This window comes from Ascaphus truei, unplaced genomic scaffold, assembly GCF_040206685.1.
Source record: "Ascaphus truei isolate aAscTru1 unplaced genomic scaffold, aAscTru1.hap1 HAP1_SCAFFOLD_2566, whole genome shotgun sequence".
Lineage (NCBI taxonomy): Eukaryota > Metazoa > Chordata > Amphibia > Anura > Ascaphidae > Ascaphus > Ascaphus truei.
In genome coordinates this window covers 775-17,500 of record NW_027455499.1, presented here as the reverse complement: position 1 = coordinate 17,500, position 16,726 = coordinate 775, and the positions used below count along the sequence as shown (strand labels likewise).

Genomic DNA, 16,726 nt, shown 5'->3' with positions numbered 1-16,726 from the left:
TGTGTGTACTGTATATATACATACAGTGTGTGTGTGTGTGTGTGTGTGTGTGTGTGTGTGTGTGTGTGTGTGTGTGTGTGTGTGTGTGTGTGTGTGTGTGTGTGTGTGTGTGTGTGTGTGTGTGTGTGTGTGTGTGTGTGCTGTATATATACATACAGTGTGTGTGTGTGTGTGTGTGTGTGTGTGTGTGTGTGTACTGTATATATACATACAGTCTGTGTGTATCCTCAGGGCAGATTTATGGCTCCTTGGGGGAAGTTGATTAGAAGCCAGAGCGATGTGTAAATAACAAGCTGAGTAATGAGAGAGATTTATAGAGACCAGAGGGAGAATCAATATGCGAGGGGAGGTGGGGACGAGAGGGAGAGAACAGCGCAGGGGAGGGGGCACGAGTGGGAGAGAACAGCGCAGGGGAGGGGGGGATGAGAGGGAGAGAACAGTGCAGGAGAGGGGGCACGAGTGGGAGAGAACAGCGCAGGAGAGGGGGCACGAGAGGGAGAGAACAGGGCAGGGGAGGGGGCACGAGATGGAGAGAACAGCGCAGGGAGGGGGGATGAGAGGGAGAGAACAGCGCAGGAGAGGGGGCACGAGAGGGAGAGAACAGCGCAGGAGAGGGGGCACGACAGGGAGAGAACAGCGCAGGGGAGGGGGCATGAGAGGGAGAGAACAGCGCAGGAGAGGGGGCACGAGAGGGAGAGAACAGCGCAGGGGAGGGGGCACAAGAGGGAGAGAACAGCGCAGGGAGGGGGGATGAGATGGAGAGAACAGCGCAGGGAGGGGGGGATGAGAGGGAGAGAACAGCGCAGGAGAGGGGGCACGAGAGGGAGAGAACAGCGCAGGAGAGGGGGCACGAGAGGGAGAGAACAGCGCAGGGGAGGGGGCACGAGAGGGAGAGAACAGCGCAGGAGAGGGGGCACGAGAGGGAGAGAACAGCGCAGGAGAGGGGGCACGAGAGGGAGAGAACAGCGCAGGGGAGGGGGCACAAGAGGGAGAGAACAGCGCAGGGAGGGGGGCACGAGAGGGAGAGAACAGCGAGGGGAGGGGGCACGAGAGGGAGAGAACAGCGAGGGGAGGGGGGGACGAGACGGAGAGAACAGTGAGGGGAGGGATGGACGAGACGGAGAGAAGGGGCGGGGGGGGGAACTGAGAACTTATTCTAGTCCACCCCTGACCCTACACCACCCTCACCCACTGACTTTCACCCCCTATAACTACTTTTTTCCCCATGTAACCGCCCCCTATGACTCCCTATTACCCCATATAACCCCTCCATATAACTCCTATTACCCCATATAACCCCTCCCTATAACTCCTCCTATTACCCCATATAACCTCTCCCTATAACTCCTATTACCCCATATAACCCCTCCCTATAACTCCTCCTATTACCCCATATAACCCCTCCCTATAACTCCTATTACCCCATATAACCCCTCCCTATAACTCCTATTACCCCCTCTATAACTGCTCCTATTGCTTTGTTCCTCACACCATATTTGATATGAAATGTTTTTTTAATTGACGCCTTTTCTTATAACACTGAAACGTATTATTTCTTATAATACACATTTATTATTTTTTAGTACAAAACGGTGTTTTCACATAACAAATGTGTTTTTCTTAATACAACTGGCTCATGTTATTTTAACGAATAAGTTGTTTTTTTTATTAATTAAAGCCAATTTCTGTCGTTTCTTAAAACGCATTCTTCCCCAAAAACAAAGCTGTATTTTTTTCATATTAAACAAAGAATTTAAAACATTTAAAAATCGGCTTTTATACACAGAAAGAAATATGTTTACAGCAGGGCTCCGCTTTTCGGCGATCCGCTGATACGGCGGCACCGAGAAGGGGGCCGCCATGTTGAATTTGAAATTGTGCATGCGCAGAACGGCGAACCCGCCGTATACCCGGCACTGCTGTATTTGAAATATGTTTAACTTAAATTGCCCCATATACTCGCTCCCTATAACTCCTCCTATTACCTCATATAACCGCTCCCTATAACTCCTCCTATTACCCCATATAACCGCTCTCTATAACTCCTCCTATTCCCCCATATAACCGCTCCCTATAACTCCTCCTATTCCCCCATATAACCGCTCTCTATAACTCCTCCTATTACCTCATATAACCGCTCCCTATAACTCCTCCTATTACCCCATATAACTGCTCTCTATAACTCCTCCTATTACCCCATATAACCGCTCCTTATAACTGCTCCTATTACCCCATATAACCGCTCCCTATAACTCCTCCTATTACCCCATATAACCGCTCCTTATAACTGCTCCTATTACCCCATATAACCGCTCCCTATAACTCCTCCTATTACCCCATATAACCGCTCTCTATAACTCCTCCTATTACCCCATATAACCGCTCCCTATAACTCCTCCTATTACCCCATATAACCGCTCTCTATAACTCCTCCTATTACCCCATATAACCGCTCCCTATAACTCCTCCTATTACCCCATATAACCGCTCTCTATAACTCCTCCTATTACCCCATATAACCGCTCCCTATAACTCCTCCTATTACCCCATATAACCGCTCTCTATAACTCCTCCTATTACCCCATATAACCGCTCCCTATAACTCCTCCTATTACCCCATATAACCGCTCTCTATAACTCCTCCTATTACCCCATATAACCGCTCCCTATAACTCCTCCTATTACCCCATATAACCGCTCTCTATAACTCCTCCTATTACCCCATATAACCGCTCCCTATAACTCCTCCTATTACCCCATATAACCGCTCTCTATAACTCCTCCTATTACCCCATATAACCGCTCCCTATAACTCCTCCTATTACCCCATATAACCGCTCTCTATAACTCCTCCTATTACCCCATATAACCGCTCCCTATAACTCCTCCTATTACCCCATATAACCGCTCCCTATAACTCCTCCTATTACCCCATATAACCGCTCTCTATAACTCCTCCTATTACCCCATATAACCGCTCCCTATAACTCCTCCTATTACCCCATATAACCGCTCTCTATAACTCCTCCTATTACCCCATATAACCGCTCCCTATAACTCCTCCTATTACCCCATATAACCGCTCTCTATAACTCCTCCTATTACCTCATATAACCGCTCCCTATAACTCCTCCTATTACCCCATATAACCGCTCTCTATAACTCCTCCTATTACCCCATATAACCGCTCCCTATAACTCCTCCTATTACCCCATATAACCGCTCTCTATAACTCCTCCTATTACCCCATATAACCGCTCCCTATAACTTCTCCTATTACCCCATATAACCGCTCTCTATAACTCCTCCTATTACCCCATATAACCGCTCCCTATAACTCCTCCTATTACCCCATATAACCGCTCTCTATAACTCCTCCTATTACCCCATATAACCGCTCCCTATAACTCATCCTATTACCCCATATAACCGCTCCCTATAACTCCTCCTATTACCCCATATAACCGCTCCCTATAACTCCTCCTATTACCCCATATAACCGCTCCCTATAACTGCTCCTGTTACCCCATATAACCGCTCCCTATAACTCCTCCTATTACCCCATATAACCGCTCCCTATAACTCCTCCTATTACCTCATATAACCGCTCCCTATAACTCCTCCTATTACCCCATATAACCGCTCCCTATAACTCCTCCTATTACCCCGATATAACGGGTGCGCAAACTGGGGGGCGGGAGATTTTGCTGGGGGGGCGCAGGCAGTTGCCCCGTGCTCTTCCCCCAGGCATTTAATTAAATGCCGGGGGGTCGCTTGAGGCATCTGCACCAGTCTACTTACCGGGATTCAGCCGGTATATATATATATATATAGTCATTGGTACAATTCTGTCCCCCCGTCTGCCCACAATTCACCTCCGTGTACCCTGAATACATGTTAGTTGGAAGGGGGGGAGCCGGGCGTGTCCTTTCTCCCATGTAGTAACAGGAGGGAGAGGGAGGAGGGGGTACGGTATCTTTTATTGGACCAACAAGTAGTTGATATGTTACACGCTTTCCAACTGATGAAGGACCCGATGGGTTGGAAAGCTTGCAACGTATCAACTGCTTGTTGGTCCAGTAAAAGGCATCATTCCTTGTTACTAATGACATATGTGTGATATAGCAGCGGCCTCTGGTGGTTACATGAAGTATGACACCTAATGCTCTGCATGTACTGTAGGCACCGTCTCCTCTGCTATATAATATATCTTAGGGTGACCAGATTTTCAAAATGAAAAACCGGGACACATATATATATATTTTTTTAAACAAATTACATCACATGACTCACCCCGTTGCCATGACAACGAGACACTGACGTCAGGCAGTGACATGTTGCCGTGACAATGTGGCATCACGTGATGCCTGGGCGCCATAATGCGTCCCGTTGTCATGTCAACTTGATGCCGCGTGACGTCACGGAGCGGCTCGTTGTTATGGCAATGTGCATTACGTGACGTCGCGCAGCCATGCTGGCGGAATTTGGAGGGGAGGATACAGCCAAAGGCAAGATAAATAAATATATAATAAATAGATCTAAAAAATGTTGTTATCTCCGCGTTAGCCTTCAATAGAAGGTGGCAACCCTGGCTGCAGTGTGCGTTTGTGCGTATAGACAGTGCTTGACAAATCACCCAAAAATCTACTCGCCGAACCAAAAAATCTACTCGCCACCTAATCCCGCCCCCAAACCCGCCCCCAACCCTGCCCCCAACCCTGCCCCCAACCCCGCCCCCGCTTTTAAAAAAATACATAAATAAAATAAATTGAGTAAATTCCTAGTAAGAACATTCGTTTTTGACATAAGTTTATTTATTGTATTACATTATACTACAATTAGTCCTTGTTACGTGTGTGTGTGTGTGTGTGTGTGTGTGTGTGTGTGTGTGTGTGTGTGTGTGTGTGTGTGTGTGTGTGTGTGTGTGTGTGTGTGTGTGTGTGTGTGTGTGTGTGTGTGTGTGTGTGTGTGTGTAAATGTCGGATATAGAAAAAAAAGACAGATGTGAATGACCTTAACCAGTGTCTGGACGTCCCCGCTTCACAATATTTAAAGCAGCAATCCCACCTGGGATCTTACCTGATCCGCAGTCCCTCAATGTCCAGGTACCCTCATTCCCACAATGTTATACATTGGAGGGGATGTGTTCCCTACCTGTCTTCTGGGTTAGGGGGGGTTCCGATGTCTCCCGTGTGAAGCTTGAGTAACTGACTGGGTGGGGGGGTGGGGTGACTGACTGGGTGACTGGGTGGGGTGACTGACTGGGTGGGGGGGGGGTGGGGGGGGTGACTGACTGGGTGGGGGGATGGGGGGGTGGGGGGGTGACTGACTGGGTTGACTGACTGGGTGGGTGGGGGGTGACTGACTTTGGGGGGTGACTGACTGGGTGGTTACCTCTGGTGTCCTGCACACACACATTCTCTCTCTCCCATACACACAGAAACACTCAATCACACACACACACACACACACAGAAATACACACACACACACACACACACACACACACACACACACACACAGAGGAAGGGACGCGCGGAGGGGAGAGAGGAGAAACACCGACTACTGCAACATCCTCAGACCCGCGCGGGCAGCAGTAGCGGGGGAGGGAGGGGGGGGGGGAGACACCGACTACTGCAACATCCTCAGACCCGCGCGGGCAGCGGTAGCGGGGGAGGGAGGGGGGGGGAGACACCGACTACTGCAACATCCTCAGACCCGCGCGGGCAGCGGTAGCGGGGGAGGGAGGGGGGGGGAGACACCGACTACTGCAACATCCTCAGACCCGCGCGGGCAGCGGTAGCACCGGAGGGAGGGGGGGAGAGAGAAGCACCCTGGCTACTGCAACATCCTCAGACCCGCGCGGGCAGCGGTAGCACCGGAGGGAGGGGGGGAGAGAGAAGCACCCTGGCTACTGCAACATTCTCAGACCCGCGTGGGCAGCGGTAGCACCGGAGGGAGGGGGGGGGGAGACACCGACTACTGCAACATCCTCAGACCCGCGCGGGCAGCGGTAGCACCGGAGGGAGGGGGGGAGAGAGAAGCACCCTGGCTACTGCAACATCCTCAGACCCGCGCGGGCAGCGGTAGCACCGGAGGGAGGGGGGAAGATGTATCAGTGTATATATAAATATTTAAAGTGTATTCCCCCCACCTCAAGCACCTGTCCAAACTCCGCCATGACCGGATCAGTGCAGGTCTTGTAAGTTACAGGAGCTGACACAATTATACAAGAGGATACTAAGGAGGAGGAGGAGGAGACACGCACGCACGCACGCACGCACGCCCCCCCCCTCCCCCCCCCCATTACTTACCTGTGCAGAAAGGGCTGTTTGAAGTCCTGGCAACTCCATCCCGCGTCACAGCCAATCAGCTCAGATTTTTTTTTTTCCGATTTTTTTTTTTTTTTTCGAATAGGGGCTTTTTTTTTTTTTACAGAGCAGGGGAAAGGTTACTGGCCACGAGCCAATATCCGATCGCAGCTGGCGAGTTGGCGACCGGGTTTGTCGAGCACTGCGTATAGAGGTGGGCCCTGCAGTGTGTTTGTGTGTATAAAGGTGGGGGCAGCAGTGTGTAAGTGTGTGTATAGAGGTGGGGGCAGCAGTGTGTTTGTGTGTATAGAGGTGGACCCTGCAGTGTGTTGGTGTGTATAAAGGTGGGGGCAGCAGTGTGTAAGTGTGTGTATAGAGGTGGGGGCAGCAGTGTGCGCATAGAGGTGGGGGCTGCAGTGTGTGTTTGTGTGTATAGAGGTGGGGGCTGCAGTGTGTGTTTGTGTGTATAGAGGTGGGGGCTGAAGTGTGTGTTTGTGTGTATTGAAGTGGGGGCTGCAGTGTGTGTGTTTGTGTGTATAGAGGTGGGGGCTGCAGTGTGTTTTTGTGTGTATAGAGGTGGGGGCTGCAGTGTGTGTTTGTGTGTATAGAGGTGGGGGCTGCAGTGTGTGTGTTTGTGTGTATAGAGGTGGGGGCTTTGCTTGGGCCCTTCAACTCTTACAGCCAGGGCATTATTGGCCAAGAATGGCCAGTTCGGAGGGGATGATTACTACTTCAAAAATGTATTTATTTTCGATTCTTAACATAGCACAAACTCTCGTCTCCCCCCCTTCCCTCCCTTTCTCGCTCTCTCTGCTCCCTCACAGTGTATGTGTGTATGTGTAATTAAAATTAAAATAATGAACAAATTAAAATTAAATAAATAATTGACATAAATTAAAATTAAATAAAAAAAAATGTATTCATTAATTAAAATTAAGGAAAAAAGGGATCCAACGCTCTACGGTTTTCTAAATAAAGCTAATTTATTTGTGCCACACTAATTAGTATCTCCCCCTCCTCATATGACACAGACAGACAGGACACACACACAGGACAGACAGACAGACAGATAAACAGAACACACACACACACACACACACACACACACACACACTGGGAAGCAGTTCAGCTCACCACATCTGCCCCCCCCCCCCCGGTACTAAGCCCCGCCCCCGGCATCCTCTGACCTCCAACCAATCCCCTGCTTCTACTCTAAAGCCCCGCCCCCTGGCATTCTACCATTGAAAAACATACTCACTGGCTGCCGCATCCTCCTCACGCCGGCACCGCCCCGCGCACCGCCGCCGACTCGCGCACGGGACCTGGGGCAAAAACCGGAACATTTCCGGGACGGACAGGCAACCGGAACAGCCCAGAACAAAATGGGACTGTCCCGGCAACACCGGGACGTCTGGTCACCCATATATGTTCTATATAGTGCATTTACTACTGAGTATCTGTATTCACTGATAATTGAAAAGCTCCTATTGCCCCATATTACCTCTCCCTATAACCCCTCCAGGATGGGCTGCAGGTGAGCTCCTGCAGGGGAGCCAGGATGGCCTTAGACCCAGGGGTTGGTGGCTGTGTGGTGGAGATGGAAGTAGGAGAGGCCGCAGGCTGCAGCAGAGGTGTAGGTTAACACAGAGGTGTAGGCCTTGGGGAGCCTGAATGCAAGGTACAGGAGAGTTTGGAGAGAAAGCAAAGAGCAGAACAGAACCTGCTTAAGAAAGAAGAGAACCAAGCTGTATTGCAGAGGTATAACAGGGAGAAGAGAGAGAAGCTTTATTGCAGAGGTATAACGGAGAAGAGAACCGAGCTGTATTGCAGAGGTATAACAGGGAGAAGAGAGAGAAGCTTTATTGCAGAGGTATAACAGGGAGAAGAGAACCGAGCTGTATTGCAGAGGTATAACAGGGAGAAGAGAGAGAAGCTTTATTGCAGAGGTATAACAGGGAGAAGAGAGAGAAGCTTTATTGCAGAGGTATAACAGGGAGAAGAGAGAGAAGCTTTATTGCAGAGGTATAACAGGGAGAAGAGAACCAAGCTGTATTGCAGAGGTATAACAGGGAGAAGAGAGAGAAGCTTTATTGCAGAGGTATAACAGGGAGAAGAGAGAGAAGCTTTATTGCAGAGGTATAACAGGGAGAAGAGAGAGAAGCTGTATTGCAGAGGTATAACAGGGAGAAGAGAGAGAAGCTTTATTGCAGAGGTATAACAGGGAGAAGAGAGAGAAGCTTTATTGCAGAGGTATAACAGGGAGAAGAGAGAGAAGCTTTATTGCAGAGGTATAACAGGGAGAAGGCAGAGTTGGAAGAAGAAAACATTAAATTAAAGAAACTTCGAGTTTCTGAGAGAAATGTGCACAAGAAGCAAATACATCGTCTGCGTGATGAACTAACCCGATTGGAAGGTGAGATTGCTAAAATAGCAGTGGTTCCGGTCAAACAGAAACGTTCCCTTTTGAAAACAATTCATTTGCTAACCCACAGTGCAGAGCAAAGTGCAGAGCGGGGCGCAGAGCAAAGTGCAGAGCGGGGCGCAGAGCAAAGTGCAGAGCGGGGCGCAGAGCAGGGTGCAGAGCAAAGTGCAGAGCGGGGCGCAGAGCAAAGTGCAGAGCGGGGCGCAGAGCAAAGTGCAGAGCGGGGCGCAGAGAGGGGCGCAGAGGAAAGTGCAGAGCGGGGCGCAGAGCAAAGTGCAGAGCGGGGCGCAGAGCAAAGTGCAGATTCATGTTGTGGAACAAGAAGCCAGAACCCCAGTAAGGGTCACATTAAAAGCTCTCAAGAAAAGATAAGTGTGGTGACACCTAAAAGAAGTGGGAGAGAAACAAGATCCCAGAACAAGTCTGTGAAGCCCAAAGATAAAACAGAGAACTTATCCCAGGAAAGGAAAGCAAAGGACCGGAGGCTAAAGGTTCCTACAGGAGAAGGTAACAGCCCTGAAATAGGGTCCAAAGACTTCAGGAAAGGGGACTCACCTCAGGGTGTATCAGACTGTGAGCAAGGATCTGTTCCAGAGCTTCCAGCATCCCAGGGGTTAATAGCAGGTGCAGCAGAATATTTGGTTAAAAGCCCATTGCATGCAAAGAAAGCAGCAGACACCTGTGATGTTGGGTTACCTCAGACTCCCACCCTGGGAGAAGTCAAAGAAATTACAAAGAACTATGGAAAGCAGCAAAGTAAGAATCTAGAAACTCTGAGAGGAGATCAGCTGGAAATTGAGTTTGTACCTGAGAGCAGTGAGCCAGAGAACCCATGCTCACCTGGACTTACAGAACCACCTTACCACACCCCTTCTTATTAGCAGGTCCTGTGATTCAGAACTCTGAGAGGGGAGAACAGCAGGTAGTAATTAGCAGCAATGGAGACAGCATTAACCCTGTAGTGCCTGGGAGTGAAATGAAAGCTGTAGAGACGGAAATTGCTGCTCCTATCCAGATAGTTCCTGATAATAGAGTGGCCCAATCAGAAGATGGGGTAAAGCAAAGTAATGGCATTAAGGTAACCCCAGTTTATACAGAACCTCATTCAGCCTGGAGTGGGGGTCCTTTGTAAGCGCTGTGGCCGGCAATGCTCAACCTTTGAAAAGGGGAAATGTACTAAAGTTGAGGTATAAAGGCGGAGAGGAGATGAAACCTGACAGGATTTTTATTGGAAGACATCTATTAAAAGAATCATTGGGCTTCAGAGCAGATGAAATGTACGCACAAGATATGAGAAAGTGAAAGTGGGCAAGATATGAGAGTATTAAAAACACTGAATTATGGAAGTCCTTTGTAGCTATTCTTGTCTAAACCGGAAATAAAGTCTGGAACAATTCTCTTCAGACACTAGTCGGTCCCAATATCAGATATTCTGATATGGCTTGGCAGACAGTGTGAGGTACTGGCTCCACCTACAAGAATCATGGTTGAAGAAGACATCTGGATAGGAGGCTGGAAAGTACAAGTCAGACTATAGTGACATGGCAATGTTACAAAACATCTGCTCAACTCTTTCTTAATTGGAAGAGAAAAAGGAAACTGTTTTTACTATGGTCAGCCAAACTTGTGCCATAGATGTGGTTCAGCCAGACACTTAAGTAATACATGTGATGTGCTAAAGTGCAACTTGTGCCAGTACTTGGGCCACGAGAGGGCAAGTTGTACAAAGATTCAATGTAATTTATGTGGTAAATTTTGACATTCCTGTCAGAGTTGTGCAAAAGCATGGCACAATATTTTAGGAATATGGGAGCAGGAAGTGGATTTTGAAGAAAATTAAGCATTTTATGATCGCGCCTTGAAAGTTGCTGACAAGAGTTTGCCCAGATCCACCTACAGACAAAGTTTGTCCAGATCCACCTACAGACAAAGTTTGTCCAGATCCACCTGCGGACAAAGTTCGCCCAGATCTACTGGCGGAAGAAGAATTTACAGATTGTGTAAACATGGCCCAAGAAATATTAGCAGATCCTTTAGAGGGAACCTCCTCAAACTCACTTCCAGAAGGAGAACAGTCTGAGAAAACAATGGATGAACTTGCCAAGAGTATAATCCTGGTGGGCAGTAAAGATAAGAACAGAACGCAGAATTGGATACAGGCTAAAAGAAGGAAGAAGGGCACAGTAAAAAGACTTGGAGGGACTCTTTGACTTCCTTCAGGTTGTGCTGGTGAAGTTTCTGAGGTGCTTGTAAAGAATCATTTTTCTGTTCTTAGGAGGGATTGGGGGTCAAGAGCTGAAGATCCTGATGATGTAGAGGAACTTTCCTTATCCGAAGAGGAGCATAATGTGGACGTTTCCATAGAGACAGATTCGGACATGATCCCACCTTCGGTGGCCACTAAGAGGTTTGGGTCATTGGGGATAATGTGGGGAAAAATACAAAGTAATATGAATCCTTTAAAGGTTGCAGCTATTAATGTGGCAGTTAAAACTATCTATGCCCAATCAAGGGCCTCAATCTCTTTCAGCGGTAAATCATCGGGACCGTTCAAACTCTATAGAGGGACCAGGCAGGGTTGCTCACTTTCCCCACTGCTATTTGATATGGCTATTGAACCTCTGGCTATCACTTTGAGAGAATCAATTAAAGGGTTACAAATTGGGAACCAAATAATACAATTGGCTTTATATGCAGACTATTTGCTTTTGTTCTGTGCAGATCCGGCTAATCAGTTACCGCTAATAATGCAAATTATTGACAACTACCAAACTTTTTCAGGCTATAAAATAAATTTGACAAAATCTGTGGGTTCTCTGGCTGAGGAGGGGAACTCTGGATTTCATGGGCCCACCAACACCATTTAAAGTCGCTAAAGATTCCATTAAGTATCTGGGTTTTCAGTTTCCCCTGAACCTACAGAAGCTACAGTATATGAAGCCTCTATGCCCAGGACATACTTGAAATCGAGAGGTAATTCTCAGTGTATTACTTCCTGGTAAAATATTTTATAAATAAACAAAATAATGAGCTGAATTATATTCCCATCATAAACAAAATTGACAGAGTTGGCAGGATAGACAAATCTACCATTGTCTGGTAGGATTGCTTTAATTAAGATGGTTTCTTTCCCGAAACTTCTGTACTTCATTCAGACGCTTCCCCTGCTTATAAGGAAAAAAGCTACCACAAAGATACATAGAGTTGTTTCCAATTTTATTTGGAACAACCAAAAACACAGGATCAGTCTACAAAGGCTACAGACCGATAACGGGCGGGTCCGAACCTCTCCGATGTGGGAGCGTTTAACGTGGTGGCGCTGACTAGGTACACTACGGATTGGCTATTTGACAAGGCAGAGTTTGTGAATTTTGGAATAGAGGGACAGCTGGCTCTCCCACACTCCCTGGGATTCCTGCTCTCCCACACTCCCTGAGGTTCCTGCTCTCCCACACTCTCTGGGATTCCTTCTCTCCCGCACTCCCTGGGATTCCTGCTCTCCCACACTCCCTGAGGTTCCTGCTCTCCCACAGTCCCTGGGGTTCCTGCTCTTCCTACAGGAGAAGGATAATGCAAATAACATTCTGAATGGCATATTTGGAGATACTGTAAGAGCCTGGCGTAAAGTCAGAAAATAAACTACCACTGAGAGTATCCAGGTTGTTACCGATTGTAGGGAACTCAGACTTTACGGCAGCCCAAGAGACCGCAGTTTTCAGGACCTGGGCCAGTAGAGGACTTGTTCATGTCGCAGACTGTTTTAACACGGGACAATACATTTTCCCAACTTTTCAACAACTCAGCGAAAGATATAAATTACTAAATAAATACTTCTTCTTACAGTTGAGACATTATGTGACTTCCTTGATGAGGGAACATCCATCCCTATTAGAACACAATGCCTTGGCGTCCGGTCTTGAGATCTCCATTCAAACGGGTTTTACATCTAAACGTATCTATTCCGCCCTTATAGAGACCCATACCGTGGGTCTCTGGAGTCTCTGATTCGTTAAATGGCAGGTGGACTTCCCTGATCTGATAGATCAAGAGGTCCTGGTCAGAGGCTTCGGGAGTGTCCGTTCCATTACTCTGGATGCAAATTTGAGGGACCTGCAGATTAGGATATTGAATTGGGCATTCCTCACCCCAGCACAACTAAACAAATGTCAACACATTTCTCCAATTGGGTGTAAAAAGTGCGGCAGTACCAGCGCCAATATCTCACATTGCCTGTGGCACTGCAGAAAAATAAAGACATTCTGGAATAAAACCTTAAGGTTTCTAAACAAACTGCTAAAAACAAAGCTTCCCCACGACATTAAACCAATGTTATTTGGATATATGGAAGGCTGGAAGACCTTGACGGTCAGTGTGCCGCAGCTGGCGGGAATGATTCTCCTTTTGGCACGCAAGCCGATTCTGGTCAACTGGCTAAAACCATACGCCCCAACAATTGGAGAATAAGAATCTTATCTGTTCGCAGTTATGATGAGGGAAACATTTGACTCATTTGGAGATAATGTGAAAAGAACAGATAAATTCCTGAGTAAGTGGAAACCCTTTTTGGACGCACTGCCTCCCGACACATTTAAAGAGGTTATGGGCCCCTTTAGATATTCAGACTGGGTGTTCACTGCACTGCTACACAGGTCTTGGGTCTCTGACCCCCCCCCCTCCTCAACTCTCTGCCCCCCCTCCTCGCCTCTCTGCCCACCCCCCTCGCCTCTCTGCCCACCCCCACCTCGCCTCTCTGCCCCCCCTCCTCGCCTCTCTGCCCTCCATCCTCGCCTCTGCCCCCCTCTCCTCGCCTCTGCCCCCCCCTCGCCTCTCTGCCCCCCTCCTCCTCGCCTCTCTGCCCCCCCTCCTCCTCGCCTCTCTGCCCCCTGCCTCTCTGCCCCCCCTCCTCCTCGCCTCTCTGCCCCCTACCTCTCTGCCCCCCCTCCTCCTCGCCTCTCTGCCCCCCCTCCTCGCCTCTCTCCCCCCCTGCTCCTCGCCTCTCTGCCTCCCCTGTTCCTCGCCTCTGCCCCCCGTTCCTCGCGTTTCTGCCCTCTAATCTCACCTCTGTCCCCCCTGCCTCTCTGCCCCCCATTTCACCTCTCTGCCCCCCCCCCCTTGCCTCTCTGGCCCTCACCTCTCAGCCGCCCCCCACCCTCTTCGGCTCTCTGCCGTCCCACCCCCCCCCCAACCTCCTCTCTGCCGCCCCCCCCCCCTCCTCCTCGGCTCTCTGCAGCCCCCCCACCCTCCTCGGCTCTTTGCGGCCCCTTTCCCCCGCCCTCCTCGGCTCTCTGCCCTCCTTGCCTCTCTGCCCCCTTCCTCCCCTCCTCCCATTCTGTTGGTGACCGTTTCCAAGGGGACTTTATGTTGTGGCAACTGGTGTGTGAGCCGGGGAAGCCAAAATAGTGAGGGAGCAAGAGGGATAGAGAAGGAAGAAGGGAGAAGTGAGAGGAAACGAGAGAGAGGGGAGAGGAAAAGAGAGAGAGAGGGGAGAGGAAAAGAGAGAGAGAGGGGAGAGGAAAAGAGAGAGAGGGGGGAGATGAAAAGAGAGAGGGGGGGAGGAAGAGAGTGAGGGGGAGAAAGAGAGAGAGGGGGAGAGAAAAAGAGAGGGGGGAGGAAGAGAGAGGGGAGAGAGGGGGAGAAAAAGAGGGGGGGGAGAGAAAAAGAGCGAGGGGGAGAGAAAGAGAGAGAGAGAGGGGGGAAGAAAAAGAGGGAGAGGGTAAGGCAGAGGAAAAGAAAGGGGAGAGAGAGAGTGGGGGGGGGGGGGAGGCTGTGTTCCCCGTTCCCCTCAGTTGCCCCCTCATGCTGTCGGGCTCCCTGTGGGTGAGTAAGGGTCAGCGCGGGCTGTTGTGTTACTGTCATGTTGCTATTTGATTAAGTGATCATGTTTAGGAACAAGGTGTGTGTGTGGGGGAGGGGGGAGGTTACCTGTGCAATAGCTATCTCTCACCTGGGTTACAGGCTCACAGCTATCTCTCACCTGGATTACAGGCTCACAGCTATCTCTCACCTGGGTTACAGGCTCACAGCTATCTCTCACCTGGGTTACAGGCTCACAGCTATCTCTCACCTGGGTTACAGGCTCACAGCTATCTCTCACCTGGGTTACAGGCTCACAGCTATCTCTCACCTGGGTTACAGGCTCACTGCTATCTCTCACCTGGGTTACAGGCTCACAGCTATCTCTCACCTGGGTTACAGGCTCACAGCTATCTCTCGGGTATTGCATGGATACGTTTTACAGACCTTATTCTACTTCTGTAAGTTACCCAGGGTGATAAGGCACTCAGGGGATAGGTTACCGTAGGGCAGTAAGGCACGCAGGGGATAGGTTACCGTAGGGCAGTAAGGCACGCAGGGGATAGGTTACCATAGGGCAGTAAGGCACGCAGGGGGTGGGCTACTTTAGGGCAGTAAGGCACTCAGGGGATGGGTTACCGTAGGGCAGTAAGGCACTCAAGGGGTGGGTTACCGTAGGGCAGTAAGGCACTCAGGGGATAGGTTACCGTAGGGCAGTAAGGCATGCAGGGGGTGGGCTACTTTAGGGCAGTAAGGCACTCGGGGTGGGTTACCGTAGGGCAGTAAGGCACTCAGGGGGTGGGTTACCGTAGGGCAGTAAGGCACTCAGGGGATGGGCTACTTTAGGGCAGTAAGGCACTCGGGGTGGGTTACCGTAGGGCAGTACGGTACTCGGGATGGGCTACTTTAGGGCAGTAAGGCACTCAGGATGGGCTACTTTAGGGCAGTAAGGCACTCATGGGGTGGGTTACCGTAGGGCAGTAAGGCACTCAGGGGATAGGTTACCGTAGGGCAGTAAGGCATGCAGGGGGTGAGCTACTTTAGGGCAGTAAGGCACTCGGGGTGGGTTACCGTAGGGCAGTAAGGCACTCAGGGGGTGGGCTACTTTAGGGCAGTAAGGCACTCAGGGGATAGGTTACCGTAGGGCAGTAAGGCACTCGGGGTGGGTTACCGTAGGGCAGTACGGTACTCGGGATGGGCTACTTTAGGGCAGTAAGGCACTCAGGATGGGCTACTTTAGGGCAGTAAGGCACTCATGGTGTGGGTTACCTTAGGGCAGTAAGGAACTCAGAAACTGGGATACCTGAGTGTAATAAGGCACTCAAGAGCTGGGTTACCTCGGGTTAATAGGGCACTCAGGTGTTGGGTTACCTCAGGGTAATAATGCACTCAGGAGTGAGATAACTGCAGGGATAGGATAGCATCAGGTTGTCCTGTGCTGGTAACCTGACTCCCTGGGTGCCTTGTTGCCCCCTCTGTTCTCAGCTGCAGAGAGATGGACACTCCCTGCCCTCCCACCACGCTCTGGCCAATATCCTCCCTGACCCACGACCTCCCCCCGCGAGACTGGAACAGAAGCCTACAGACCAGGAGGGGCTCCGAAGACCACCCCCCAACTTCCAACACCTGAGGTGAGACCCGTTCCCCATATACCTGAGATGTGATTCTTCCCCGTATACCTGAGATGTGATCCTTCCTCGTATACCTGAGATGTGATCCTTCCCCGTATACCTGAGATGTGATCCTTCCCCGTATACCTGAGATGTGATCCTTCCCCGTATACCTGAGATGTGATCCTTCCCCGTATACCTGAGATGTGATCCTTCCCCGTATACCTGAGATGTGACCCTTCCCCATATACCTGAGATGTGATTCTTCCCCGTATACCTGAGATGTGATCCTTCCCCATATACCTGAGATGTGACCCTTCCCCATATACCTGAGATGTGATTCTTCCCAATATACCTGAGATGTGATCCTTCCACGTATACCTGAGATGTGATCCTTCCCCATATACCTGAGATGTGATCCTTCCCCCATATACCTGAGATGTGATCCTTCCCCGTATACCTGAGATGTGATCCTTCCCCATATACCTGAGATGTGATCCTTCCCCATATACCTGAGATGTGATCCTTCCCCATATACCTGAGATGTGATCCTTCCCTGTATACCTGAGATGTGATCCTTCCCCATATACC

General features: G+C 49.8%; 1 protein-coding gene across 2 annotated transcripts in view; it reads left to right on the top strand.

The window, feature by feature from the left end:
• The window catches only part of LOC142481354 (uncharacterized), a 33,017-nt gene extending 16,867 nt beyond the window's left edge, over nt 1-16,150 (top strand). For both annotated transcript variants that reach the window (XR_012795757.1, XM_075582821.1), the window contains exon 3: nt 16,011-16,150. The gene's annotated coding sequence lies outside the window, so the exon portion shown is untranslated. The remainder of the gene's footprint in view (nt 1-16,010) is intronic.
• The last annotated feature ends 576 nt before the right edge of the window (nt 16,151-16,726 follow it).